At 38.1% G+C, this 15032-nt stretch overlaps 1 protein-coding gene across 1 annotated transcript in view; it reads left to right on the top strand.

The window, feature by feature from the left end:
• The first annotated feature begins 6591 nt into the window (after positions 1–6591).
• Positions 6592–15032, top strand: part of LOC124856479 (zinc finger protein 469) — a 59159-nt gene continuing 50718 nt past the window's right edge. Inside the window, exon 1 of the mRNA XM_047346925.1 lies at positions 6592–6770. The gene's annotated coding sequence lies outside the window, so the exon portion shown is untranslated. The remainder of the gene's footprint in view (positions 6771–15032) is intronic.

Here is a 15032-nt window from a genome sequence, read left to right as displayed (position 1 = left end):
AATCTACATATTCTTCAAGTATGAATTTCAACAGTCAATTGTCAGCCTCACACTGATACCTCATAGAAGGCTTTTCTGTGTGCTGAACACTGAAAGTTTCCTTTATCCTTATCTAGATAGAATCAGTTTCCACGCTAGGAAATCAGGGAGGAAATTTATTTTACAAAATTCAAAACTCTTATTTTGAAATCAAATATATTTAAAACACCACCTATGTTCAATCTACATGACCCACTACATAGGTTCTCCATTGTGTTTTATTTGTACTCCATTGTCCAACAATTAGTTGATTTGGAAGTAAACTTGTCACAAATATTTAAGCAATTAACAAGATTGCATGATGCTGAATGTGATCCATTCTGGTTGTCTGTTTTTTTTTATTATCTCATCCTGTCAATCTTCTCTGTGCCAGCTCTCTCCATTTATGTTTTATTTTTGTTTTTCCTTTTTTGGGCTCCCTTCACATTGGATTAAGTATAGCCTAGCGTCCTTTGGACCCCCAAGACCATTTAAACAGAGATTACACAGTTGGATTGTGGCAAATATGGAAAACCTGAAGCATGATGCTACCACACTCCTGGTGCATACCAAATTGCCTGCTACTTTCTGGACAATCCTTCCAAAATGCTGTTGTCACAGGAATCATATCTGGACTAGTATGTTTCAAAAAAGCATACAGAATTTCCCTTTTATACAGTATAAATAAGGTGGTTCTGAACCTCCACTAATAGTTTCATCCTCACAGTAGAGAAAATACCCTCAGCAGCATGAAAGGATGCAGGTGAGCAGGTTTCCTGACTTTTGTCCTATGCAACACTGAGTGTGTTATCTGACACAATTATGATTCTTTCTATGTGTACTCATCAGTTAGATTTTCCAGGTTTCACACTTGAATATAGAACATAAATGCTCAATGAAGACAGAATTCAAACTGCAAGTCAGAGGTTCCTGTGCAGCCCAAATTTCAGTGTCCAATATGGCTGCCGCATATATATAATGTTGTTAATGTTGTAGATATAAACATTTATTTATTCTGAGGGTTTGTATCTCATTAAACAAGCAGAAGACATTTTGCTGTACAACATCTATGTAAGTTAGAAATTTGGTATTGTGTTGTATTTTAGGCAGTAGCTATCACCACTATCACCACTATGGTATGCTCTCTACTCAGGTTTGAAGTTCCAGATTCAAACTCTGACTTTCAAGACAAATTAAATAAAATTAAACACAGTGCTCCGCACCCATATTTCTGCGATTACAGTTACAAGGAATAATGCACACACAATCTGAAATCTGTTTTTGTTGATTACTGGGAGTCGTTCACTTGGAAGCCATGAGAACTGAAATTTTTTTTCATGAGAAACGCTGGAACTTCAAAAACAATTATTAGATTTTTTTTAGCCACTGTTTTCCTCCTAGCCCCTCTCCTCATTGCTTAATGTGATGCCAGAGATTATCTTCAACAGTGTTTCAAATACATTTTGCATTTGGACTGTAGCCTGAAAAATGCAAAACTTTGGTTGCTCTCCAAGCAACCAATCTATGCACAATTTTAAAATATGTGCAGTTTGCCCTATTTTACAGGTAACCCAACCCATCTTGATTTCTGTGAGCAAGGGGTCTGATTACAACACTGTATTTACTGACAGGGAGGATTTAGATTTTATTTATTTTTTTTCATTTCATAACTCTTTGGGTTAAAACCAGAAAAGCTATGGGACGCAATGCACACAGGACCCTCACTACCAACGTTTACATTAAATTACTTGAAGGAAATGTACTTTTACATGCTAGATACACATTATGCATAAGCTACTACTGCTGCTGTCAGGCTCCTTCATGCTCCACCAAATATGTGAGATATAATCCACCATCATCTCAGCATTGAAGTTATGTTTATGCTCAAGACAGTCAGGAAATTCTCATCCACCATCATACCAAATGAGAAAGATATTGTATTCGTGATGCATCTCAGAGAACTCTTTTCTTTTTATTTCTGTCATGCATGTTTTACATGTTTAATATGTTGCATTTTAAGTTGAGATAAATAAATCTAGGTTTTAGGTGAATTTTTCAAGAAAAAAGATAAAACTTACAAAGCCTACCTTTTGTTTCTGAAATAGTAATACTAAGCATGGCTGGATGATACCAAAGATTTCAAAATATTTAAAATTGGCACATTAAAGCAACTAGTTGTCAACTCAAACAGCTCAAATGGCTCCTTAGGTAGACCATAGAGGAGCGTATTACAGTGCTAAAGTTTCCCTCATTGGTGTTTGTAAATGCATTGTGTTTTATATTTTTCAGCCCCTAGTGGCTGGTTGTGATATTGACTCATTTCAGTAAACTCCACCATAGATCTAAACCCCCATTTAGATGCTGAAACGCCACCAATTTTTTTTTTTTGTAGCAAAGTGTGATTCGCAGTCTCTCATCATGTTTCTAATTGTCCTCATTAAATTCCAATTTCTGCTATTTTTATTAATTTACTATAGTTACAGCAATTAACATAATGGATTATGTTGTAAACTGTATAAAAAGAATAGCTCTCAGATGTTGGAATAATAGATGTTTCTCTGTCACTAAAATCCCTTGTAATAAAAGACACAAGACACCACATGAGGGCTGTGTGTGTTTTTGGAAAATTTGTGGTAATGTTAGCAGTAAAGCACACTAAAATTAGTTAATCTCTCCTTTCTCTATCATTCCTCCACTAAGCCCGGTCCAGCGGTCTGTCTCAAACCCCATCCCCAGCCTACAGAGAAGGCAGTCCATAACCTTAAGTACTATTTAGTGGACCTGTGTAAATTTGACACCATTATACCACAGAGAGGGTCTGTGTAGGTGTTAATGTTAGTGTGGGAGGCTGCCAGAGATCTGTATAATCCCTGCTTACTTCATTATGGGCTGCCCTGAAAAATGATGCTGTTTTATTACTTCATGCTAACATTCCTATCCCTGTGCTTTTCTGGAAATCTGGACTTTTTCCTAGCTTCTTTGTAAACATTTTAAATGTTTTTTCCCAACTACTATTCTGCTTGTTTCTATGAAGCAACCAAGAAACTACAACTGTGTCAGATTTGTGTTCTTCAGTTAGCAGTCGTGGTGGATTTAGTGATTTGGTGATGTCTCTTAATATGTCCTGTCAGGATCAAGGTTTAGCTTACATGCTGTAAACTGGGGTTTGATCTGCACCATATAACAGATTTTTGGGTAAAGTCCTACTTTCAACTTTATTGCCTGTTCGAGTCATTAAGCTGCAGTGCACTTTAAAACGATGACTGTAAATTACTGAAAACATCAGGGCTTTTATTTTTTAAGCATTATTTTTTTGTCAATATATTTTTAAAATTTGAATAAAAGTTGATTAAAAACTTTAAGCAATCCTGTCTTCCATTACATACAACTACCACTTTCTGGCAGAGATTGCCTGACTGTACCAGGCTCCTCATAATTACAGACAGTAAACAGCTAATGCTTTAAGGCCTATTTTTCCCCATCCAGTGGGGAGAGGGTTCAATTTTTATACTTTATAATGGGATAAAGGGTATATAATTTTGTGTTATATAGCACAGGGTATTTTACTTTTACTCAGACGTCAGTATGTACTTTTTTTTACTTTTAAGGATCGACCGACCATCTGGAGATGAAAGTTTACAACTCTAGAAGTTCTCTCAAGTTGTGAAATAATTGTTAGCTGGATTATTCAGAAAGTAGATTGGGCTGCTCTCAGTTGGAGTCACTCCAAGAATTTAGCATGTGGAGATACTGTGCCATGAAAAAACGTTTATTCTGTTTTTGCTTATTTGTCACACTTAAAAGTTCCAGATCCTCAAACTATTTTATCACCAAACTAATACAACTTGAGTAAATACAAAAGGGTTTTCAAATGATGATTTATTAAGGGATTAAAGCTATCCAAACTAAGCTTTTCCTATTTGAAAATGTATTGGACAGTGACATCACCCTCAACTCCATTAAAGTATGCATTAACTGTGACTACCAACTTTTTTGTTCAATTTTAATGGACACACCCAGGTCTGATTAGAGCCTGCCCTACATATTGAAGACATATCTTAAATAGAAACTATCTCACAGCATTGAATTTGCTAAAATATCTCAAAAACCAACACATCATGTCTTGATCGAAAAAATTAAAGAACAGTTTAAAGTAACTGCAATCTATCAGACTGGGACTCCAGTGAACCACAGTGGGAACCATCATCCGCACATGGATAAAATGTGGAATAGTGGTGAACCTTTCCAACAATGACAGGTATACCAAAATTACTTTAAGTGTACATTGACTTCTCCAGGAGATCACAAATAATCCAGAAAGCCCTATTAGCTCACTTGCAACAGTTAGGATCAGTGTTGTTGATTCAACTATAAGAAATAGACCTGTCAAAAAAGGCCTGAATCAATTCTGACCAAATGAACAAAAAACCCCATTTCAAATTTGAGAAAATTGATACAAAAGGCTTTTGTGAAAATATTTTGTGGACTGATGAGACTTAATAGAACTTTTTAAAAGGGTTGAAAGGGTCTAACACAGCATCTCAAAAGAAGATCATCAACAGTTAAATATGGTGGTGGTAGTATGATGTTTTGGGGCTGCTTTGCTGATTCAGGATTTGGACAACTTGCCGTAACTGATGGAACCACAAAATCTAATCTGTATCAAAATTTTATATTGTTTTTATTTTGTGACACTAGTGACCTTTATTTTGTAAGTTGGCCAACAGGAAATGGGGTGAAGAGAGAGAGGGGAAGACATGCAGCAAAGGTCTTGAACCTGTAACTGCAGCCTCTGTACATGGGTCGCGCTTTACCCCTGCGCCACTGCCACGCCGTACCAAGAGTCTACTTCTGAATGGCACAAAAATAAAAAAATAAAAAATGGTTTTAGTGTGGCCACACAAAGTCTGGAATTAAATCTGATCCAAATACTGTGCATTACCTTAAACAGGCAGATCATACTCAAAAAAACCTCCATTGGGCAAGGCACGTGGCTTAGTAGAAGAGTGCGCGACCCTTTTATATAGGCTTCAGTCCTCAACACAGCTGTCCCGGGTTCAAGTCCAAACCCCGGAGACCTGTGCTTTATGTGTCCCCCCTCTTTCCACCCATCCTTCTGTCTTTATACTTAAGAAAAATAACAAAAAGAAGTGCCACAAAAAAAATCTTTAAAATTCCCTCCATTGGAGCTGAATTCAAACAAAGAATGCTTCATTGCAGTTGTTGCCTACAGGTCAAGTTATTAGGGGCGATATAGCTTTTCACATAGGGCCAGGTTACTTTGGATAGTTTAAATCATCATTCAAAATCAAAAAATTTTTTATTCATACCTAAGCGGTTTAATCATTGTTTGCTGAATTAATCAGCAAGTGGGTAGGGCTGATGTCAGTTAGAGTCCATTCCTTATATGGAAGTAAGACAATCTTCATTGGTGCTGACAGAGAATCTGCACAGTGTCACATATTATTGAGTCAGTACTGCAACATAGGAGCAAATGTTATGTCAGTCCTGTCAATGTGTGATATATAAGGTGTCTCAGAGTTGTGCATGCTAGAGTATTCAATGTGTAAAGAGGCAATGTTGGAACGACTGGGCTGACTCTACCCAGACCATCATAATTACAGACAGTAAAAGGCTAATGTTTTTATTTCTATTTTCCCCATCTAATGTTGAGGGACTTCACTTGCATTGCGGATAAGGACAAGGAGGGGACAGAGAATGGACAATGATTCTGAAACTTTATTCTGGGTGTTGTCCATGGAAGCAGCTCACAAAGAGCTGATGTAAAGTTAGGTTTATAGATGCACAAGTGCATAGAGACAGACATTATCCCCACCCGTGAACCCAAAACAGACACAAGTACACTCATGTGTATCATTATTTTTATGTGATTTCACAGAAACTCTTAATTAGAATTTACAACCCAGGTTGTATTTGTTGGTTTTTCCCTTTATGCTCTGAAACTTCATAATTGATCTTATGTCTCAGTCTGAGTGTGACTGTGTTTCTCTTTCTGTCTGCCTATGTCATACGTCACTTTTTTCCTTAAAGTTGGTTACTTCTCTCCATTCTGTTTTTTTCTCTATCTTGCTTTATATTTTAATCTGCAGCTTCTCTTTCTTTCTTAAACCTGGTTCTACCAATTTCGTATTCACTAACAAAACGAAACCTGGGACTGTACAATTGATTTAAAACGTTAAAAATTATAATTTATAGATGCAGTGATAAATGCAACCTCTCTGTTTCTCCACCATCCTGATCCTTCTGTGTCCCTATCTGGCTTTTCGGCATTTCTCACTGGCAGGCTTTGGGATGGGAGGCTTTCTTTCTTTTTTGGCAGTCTGCTACCCCTCTATTTGGCTAGGGCATGCCCTTTAGCGTGCTACTGCCTGGGAGTGTGGAAGGGAAACCGGGAGGTAGTCGAGGAGGAGTAAAGGGATTGAAGGGGGAGGGTGGGTTGGGGTGGCTAGGGAGGAGGGAGACCAGAGGGGTGGAGGCGTGTCCTGTGTTGGTAATGAAGTCTTCTCTTTTCATCCTCAGACGGCAGAGTGAGAGCGGACAGGCCTGGGGTCTGCGCTGCTCCACAGCCCTCCCTGTCTGTGAAGTGCGCCGAAAGCGTCTCCACTCTGCAGCGTTTATGCGTCCCAGCTCCCGTCTGCCAAAGCTAAATGACACAAAGAGGCCGAGACTGAGATAAACCGCTACGATCATGAGCCCTTTGCTTCTGTCGGCTTTACAGAAACACCCTTGAGGTAAGACTTCCTTATTTGTTGCTCCTGCGATTCTTTATAACTTATGTTCTGCTAGGCTGTCTGTCCCGGCTGATTGTTGTGGTGAGGGGCATGGGCGGGGTGGGGGTATATTGTGGGCTGTACAGTAGAAGTCACTCCCACTTTTAATACACATGTGTCTGTGTGTATTTACTGTTTACATTCATCCGTGCATTCTCACGTGAACATGCACTTACGAACTTAGTTTAAGTTTGACAGTGATAGATTTAAGCTAATGATGATAAACTGTTTCTTTGAATAAAGGAAACTGTCACATTCTTGAAAAAGGATGTTAAGATGAGATAAGAAGCCCGAGAATTTTGGTACCGATTAAAGGTTGAGTAAGTCATTCCCCAGTACCAGACTTTATCTCATTTAGCAAATGCCTGCATATGATCCACTTGCTGTCTAGTCTAAGACTTTTTGTATCTTTTGTAGTAAATCAGGCTTCAACAATTTTCAACCAGCAAGATGTGGCACTTATTAATACTCTTGCCAAATAAATCCTTATTCTTTTCCAAGAGGAGACATTCACTGGATTCCTAAACACAGCTGCCTCATTGTTTTGTGGTGGATGAGGGACACCACAACTAAAAGAAGCAGTGTGAGTTTTAACTCCAACTGGACCTTTTCTCTCTGTGGTTATCCTGATCAGCGGTGACTACATGTGATGTTTCAATAGGGACATTTTGAAATTGGTTGTGACGCTAAATAAGGTTAGTGAGTTCACAGCAGACTGAAAGTAATATAACCAGAGAAAGATTTAGTGGACACAAACAAACTAACCTGTAACTCAAAGCAGATATACAAATTAAAATACATTAATTCAAGTGCATTATTTGCATGATCCAGAGTAGTATTTTTTTCAATCCTGTCAGTATTGTTGTTGTATGAAGAACTGAACTATAGGAAGCATACCTACTTCATGTACCGAATGCAGGGTAGTTAGAATTGACTAACTTTTAAACCCAACCTGAAGTGGTCATTTGAATAGTTACAGTTTTTGTCTCTTGGATTTAAATAAAAGAATTAGAACATAATTGCAACATCGTTGCAAATGTTGACAAATGTCACATTTGTAATGTTTTAGTTTGCCCCATATGATGGTACTTGTTAGTACAACTTTGTGGGAAGAGTTTGATTATTAGGCTACTATCACACAGTTGTCTATTGTGTCATGTATGCTGGCATATAGAAAAACAAGAATTATGTGGGTCTAAATCTTTAATGCATCTCAATTTAAATAGAGTATGTGTGTTATAATGAAGGGTGTCTCATTTACAGTTTAATTCTGTGTTAGGACTGAGTACACTACTTCTGCAGTAATGTTAAAAATTTTTTTTCACACTTACTGATCCATTGAATAGCTCTACATGGCAGTTCTATGCTGTATACACAATCTGAGTGTAACTATCAGCTGAATTAATCAGAAAATAGGTCAGGCTGCCATTAGCTGGAGCCACCTCAAGCCCTTTGAAGTGAGTGAATCTTCAGCAGTGCAGACTTAGTGTCTGTATATCATTGTCGAGTCATTGCTGTGAAATCATTGAGTTATTTTTGTCATGCTCCTGGAATTGTTCATATGTCCCAAAAAAAAAACTCTGTGACAGTTTGGCTTAGCTAGATATAAACCTTCTTGGACTGCAGTATAAGATGTGTTGGAAGCCAATGCTGGAATGTCTTTAACACTAGTGTATCTTCCTACACTATCAAAAAGCAAGGCAGATAGTGTAACAAGGGTATTGGTTAGCTAAAATTAAAAGCTAAAATCTCTTCAGGTTAAAATCCTGTCTTGGTCGTTGCTTGTCTTCTTTCTTTAATCAGGCTATGTTTATTATGTTGGTCACTATATATACGGATGCCCTGGTAAGATGCCTCCATAGAGTATGTGGCTGGAAGACCGAATTAAGGGCATGTTCGTTTAGGTCTTGTGTTCAAAAATCAGTTTTCTCCATGAGTAGCTCCACCTTCAGGCCATCATGAATATTGTCTGAGTTAATTTTGTTTAATGTAAAGTTAATAATGGTTGGTAAAAGTACCCATATCAAATACAACTACACTTTAAATTTGAATGAGCTGTTAAATTGTGTAAAGGGTGGTGATTTGTTTATGTGCACTACTGAAAGCTGCTAAAGACAGATAGATGAGACAGGCTACTGGTGCTCATCTCTGTAAATATAATTGACAAGAGGCATCTGCAACCCAGTGACACCAGGCTTTGAAGTGATTTCAGTGTATCTGTCCTCCTCCCAGCTGGGGAATCCAGATCCGGCCTGTGACTCACTTACTTTCATCCACATTCCCTGGGAAATCCATCCATATGCATTATCTCCCTCACCACTTTCCTGATCCCATTCACCCCACGGGTTGTTGCTCCCCAATGTCCTTTGGCGGGGCCCTTCATTTCTATCAACACCTCCTGTAAGGTTGTTGATGGTTTTCCTATGATTTTATTTTCTATCCTCTTTACTTTGACATGCTTCAAGGAAACGGGTCTTTCCAATACCTCTCCCAGAAAGAAAAACCTAAGTGACTTTCCACTGCTTTCTGCCGGACCCTGAGAATTATGGTTTCCCAAATGTACAGGAGCCGAGCTTAATTGAAAAAACACAAGCATGGTCTGCTATGAAGGACACAGTCCTTGTGTCATTCTGTTGAAATGAGTGAATGTACTTTCCAGGACTGGCGAGCGGAAGAGGAGGAGAAAAAAAAATACAAACAGAGCTTGAGATGGAGGACAGACAGAAAGCTAAGGCAAATAAAATTATGAAATGAAAGTGTGGAAAATCAAAAGGAATGCTTGAAAACAGTGTGGTACAAAGTGGATGTAGAGGCAAAGGAGATGAATCATCAGATTTCTTCCAATAGAATCACAGAGGAAAAGAAACAGTATGCAAGGACCTCCAGTTAAGCTTTGTGTGTTTTCTCAGGACAGTTAAAGTTTATAAAATAGGATTTAAGGGGGATATAATGGCTGAGAGGGGCCATCATGAGGCTGGTTGCCAGTCATAAAGGCCTAAAAAGAAACAATAGAGCCTACAGTAAAATCTGCCTGATTGCAGACTAGCTAACAAAAGCATCTCTCCCATGATTTTCACATCAGGGAGTCCTCATAACATTATCCCAAACTTAAGCAGTTTGTAGAGCTTATAGTGCAGACCCAACAGAGCAGCAGAAAGACCATAACCTACGTAGACAGTACTGAAAATGTCTTATCAGGTTTAGCCTTGTTATCTTTTACAGTGTCTGGTGCTCCTGCTGTGGCTCTCCCACACTCTCTGGTATGCTTGTGTGGCAACCCCATATGGTGATGATAGAGACTCTGTCATTGGTTCAAATGGCACGTTGGTCACACACATGCTTGCCAGCCGGCGCTGTTGCCAGGGCTTCATAGGAAAGCATCTTTTGTTGACTTCCTTGCTGGGTGGCTCATTTGTTTGTCATGGTACTGTGACCCCTGACCCCATCTCCACCTCTTACCTGTGACACTACTAGTAAATTTAACTGTAGACTTACTTCCCTTAAACACTTGTAAACAGTCATAATTTAACTTACCTGGAACAAACCAGGTTGTCATAATCTGTCAACCAGATTATAAAATCATGATGGTGCTTAGTTTAAAAAGAAGTTCTGTTTATGTACATTTGTGATGACACCTTTAAGGTGTGTTTATTGCCAGTTCAATAGGAGTTGTTCACATGGTGCTACATATCATTGTGGAGTTTATTCATCATTAAGTTCCCTTGCTTATTGCGTCAGGACTTCTGACTTCGCTCTGTTTCTGCTGTCTGAGCTGACTGTCATTAGAGTTTCCTAGCAAAAGGTGAACATCCATTGCAGTATCAGCAAATGAAAGTGTTTCATTCTGTCCATCAATATTATTTTTAAGAAATTATATAAATAATAAAGCATTACACCAGCTTTGTCTGAGGCTCGTCTGCAAAATCCACTGCTTGTTGGGGTTTTGTACAAACTGGAGGTAGGCAGGATTTATATTTAATTTTGCAGATCATTTCAAATTAGTCGTGGCAGGAGGACAACTTTTAAATGAATTATTCAACATGATTAGTTCGCATGATAAACATTTCCTTGTAAATGTTTTAATAGCCCTTTAATTTTTTTCACATTTTGTAATGTTATAACAACAAACTTTAATGTTTTTGCATTTGTATTCAGCCCCCTTTATTTTGATACCTTATCACAAAATTATTAAACTATCAGCATGTTTGTAACTGAATTTCATTAAAACTATAGCTGTTCTGTGAAAGCCTCAGAGGTTAGGCAAAAAAAATCCCGAAGACCAAAAAAACAGCAGGTCAGGGATAAAGTTGTGGGGAGGTTTGAAGCAAGGTAAGGTTGTAAAAAATATCCTATGTTTCCAGCATCTCATGTTGTTTAGTCTATCATCTGAAAATATAGTGTGGCACAACTGCAAACTTGCGAAGACATGGTTGTCCTCCAAGAGCTGCACAGATCAGGAGGAGCAATCTGTCATCAGATAAGGTGCTTTGTTCAGATTACCCAGATTACCAAAATTGGGCTGTCTGGTCTACATGCAAAACCTTGCCTGTGGAGGAAAACTAGCACTACCCTGCACATAACCCTGAACACGCTATGTACATGAAGAAATGTTGTGGTGGCAGCATCATGATTAGGGGATGCCTTTCCTCAGTAGAGACAGGGAATCTGGTCTGAATTAATGGTAAGATAGGGGGAGTTAAGTGCATGGCAATCATGGAAGAATGAAGGCTAGAGGCTAAAAAAGACTTGAGACTAAGACTTTGGTACACCTTTAAACATACATACATACAAACAAAGTTACAGTGGAATCTTTTAGATCAAAGCATAATCGTGTTTAAATTGCCCAGCCAAACTCCAAACCTAAACCTAGCTCAGAAATTGTGATATGTTTTGAAAACAGCTGTTAAAGGATAATCTTAATTTAATCTAAATGGACTTGAGCTATTTTGTGTGGAAGAATGGGCACATATTTCAGTCTCTCGTTGTGCAAAGCTGATAGAGACACACCCAAAAGACTTACTGCTGTAATTGCAGTCAAAGGTGGTTCTAAAAAGTATTGGCCCAGGAAGTTAAATACAAATACACACCAACAGCTTTCAAAAAAAGCTTTAAAACCGATTATCCTTTTACTTTTACTTCATAATAATGCACTAATGTGCTTGGATCTAAAACATGAATTCCAAATAAAATACATTGTAGTTTGTGGTTAGGGATAAAAAAGTGGAGACGGTTTAAGGTATATGTATGGTTTTGTGAAGCACTGTAATAAGATGCACATTTTATTTGTCTGCAGTAGTAACTGAAAGGAGCAAAGTATGAAAGATTTGGTTGCAAAAGCACATTGTTAACTGAATGCATGTACTCTGCAGCAGAATGGCCTAGCTAACCAACAGATTGGTTTGAACCATGGTAAAATTGCTTTATAGTTCATTTCCACCCACATGATGAGTAGAAATCCAGATCTGAAAACAGCAGAAATAGAAAAAAATGGATTGTACTGAGAGTCAGTTGGTATACTAAGCCTTTTCATTTCTCACTGTAGGGTTGGAGCACTCACCTTCTTTCTCAGTTTATTCACTGAAGCTAGAGCTCCATTGATTTTATATTTATTGATCAAAGCAGATATCTAAAACTCTTAACTTTTAAGAGAATTACGTTTAATTTATTAAACCGTTATGTTTTTGTTTTTTTTATCTGACTTTTCTTTTATGCCTTTCTTCTTTGGATTATTAGGCTCGCACAGAAACATGTTACCATTTTGAACTCACTGCTACTAGGCTAAAACTGATGGATTGCAACAAATGTATCAGAACACAGAGACTGGAGACTCTCTGGCCATCCTCTACAGTTGGTGTGTAGATGTTTAACTCATTTTCTATTTTCCAACATCATAAAGAGATCAAAGTCTTGTATGAGGATGTAAGATGGCACCATTGTTAGCACTGTTGACTTACAGCAAGAAGGTCTTTGGTGAAATGCCAGCAAGGGTTGGTGTGTGTGTGAAAGCTGTTTGCCCTGTGTGTCTCTGTGTTGCCCTTTGATAGACAGGTGGCCTGTGCCCACCTGCTCGTCATTGGAGATAGGTACCAGCTCCTTGCAAGGAGGTATAGACAATAGACAGATGGATGAATGATGTCTCAGTTTCTTAAGGTCTTATTAGAGCAGCCTCATTATAATTGTAGTAGAGTTTAATAATATTTGGAAAATATGACATTGCAATAGAATTGTAGAGAAATGTAATTAAGATTTTTGTAGTGGTTAATCAATATTTTCCCTCACTGCTGACTTTTTCTACCAACATCATGATGCCACTCTGTCTAAGCTTCAACATCTTGGTCACTAAGATCTAAATCCTGTAAATGTACATCCAATTGGTTAAATATAATATTGGCGAGTAGAGTTTGAATGCACAGCACATGAGACAGAATAGCCTTCCAAATATTGCATCCAGGCAGTTCTTTGCGATACAAAATATTGTGATGCTCTAAATTACAATAAGATCATGCTGACACATAGTAGAAGACTCAAAGTTCTCACATAAATCCTATAATCTTAATCTATGTACATTGATGCTGTCAGTGACTAAGACTTTGTGTTTCCTCAGAAGAAATTTGTAGATGTTTTCTTTCTTGGTTAAATATACATCACAGATTTGGCTTATTTTCAGTCTTACTATCAAATTATCCAATATATTTCTGTGACAACACTGCTGTAGCATGGAGTCCTTCCTCAAATCTTACTGACAACTGCCATAAAGCATTGCATGTAAATTTGGCACCACTATGATGAGAATATTCTGAATCATAAAATCTATGATGTGGCCTGTGGGAATAATTTCTCTCCATCCTCCTCTATCCACATTTTAATTAGGAAAAGACCAATTTAAACTCCTGCCTCCTAAATGTTAGTAGAAATGATATATACCAAAAACACAGCAACTACCAACTACAAAGGACTGTTGTGTTCTTACCTGGTTATACCTGTAGTGAATCATAAATTATTGGATTTAGATTTTAAATAACAGGCTGCTGGGATTTGCTCCTAGTCATTAAAACTTTGAGAACCTCCGAGTTTTTTTTTTCTTCAATCAACCCATTAGAAAGCCAAACCTCAATTTCAGAGCCCTTATAATTTTCTGCTAAATTTAAATACATAATTGAAGAGATCAAAATTCTGTGTTTGTCAACTAATTTATACTATAAGTATATTGGCCTGTGTTTTTATGTTATTTATAATATAAATACTACCTTTATATTTTTTAATACAGATCAGTAATAGTTAATCCTAGCTCTAAGTGCATAAATCAAGGCAGCTGGACTTCTTTTCTTGTTTTAACCATCATCCAAATTTTATCTTCAGTTCTGATGGGTCTGGAGTTTCAGGCTTATAACTCGTTAAGACAACCACAATAATAGGGAAATTAACTAAAAAGGTACGAAATAGCAGAGAGACAATTTAACCAATGCCTGAATATGATCAAAACGCCTCACAGGATGTACAGGAGGGACAGTGATTCATGTGGCCAAAATGGCACTACTAGTGCATTTTGTCCTTACAATGACTTATAAGCCTGGAGTCCCAATCTATGATGAAAACTGAAGAAGTTGTTTGGATGTTGGGGTGAAATGTCTGAAACAAGAAAAAAATACCATTGCCAGTAAAAGCATGAAGATATAAATTGAAGCCTGTCTCATAAAACACTGGCTGCTGTATCAGTCTAAGCAATTAATAGTATGGTCAATCCGTTTTGCTTGAGACTCTTAGGGTGTATTCACACTTGTCACTTTTGGTCCGCTTTAAACGGACCAGAGTTCGTTTCCCCCCTTGGTCCGGGCCTTCTGTACAGATGTGAATACACTCAAGCGAACCCTGGTCTGGACCAAACAACTGGACCGAGACCCACTTTTTGAGGTGGTTTTGTTCCGCTTCCAAACGGACTCTGGTGCGGTTCGCTTATGGTCTGAATACAAACCGGCCCCGATCCGAACCAACTACAAAAAGCGTACGTCTCTTTGGACCTAAAAAGCCACCGTAGCCGGTAGCAAAAGTGTGTGTTGTAAGGTAATCATACCTGATAAGCTGCATGTTGCTTAGCAACGCTACAGGCTTCTTGTGGGACAAGGCACGTAGAGAACGTCGGCATTCAGCACGCATTCTCCGACGGGGTTCCAACATTATAAATGGAACGTTTCAAAATCTGTGTTGAACGAGCTGCTTTTCACT

This window comes from Girardinichthys multiradiatus, chromosome 2 (genome assembly GCF_021462225.1).
Source record: "Girardinichthys multiradiatus isolate DD_20200921_A chromosome 2, DD_fGirMul_XY1, whole genome shotgun sequence".
Classification (NCBI taxonomy): domain Eukaryota; kingdom Metazoa; phylum Chordata; class Actinopteri; order Cyprinodontiformes; family Goodeidae; genus Girardinichthys; species Girardinichthys multiradiatus.
This window is presented reverse-complemented; position numbering and strand designations above follow the sequence as displayed.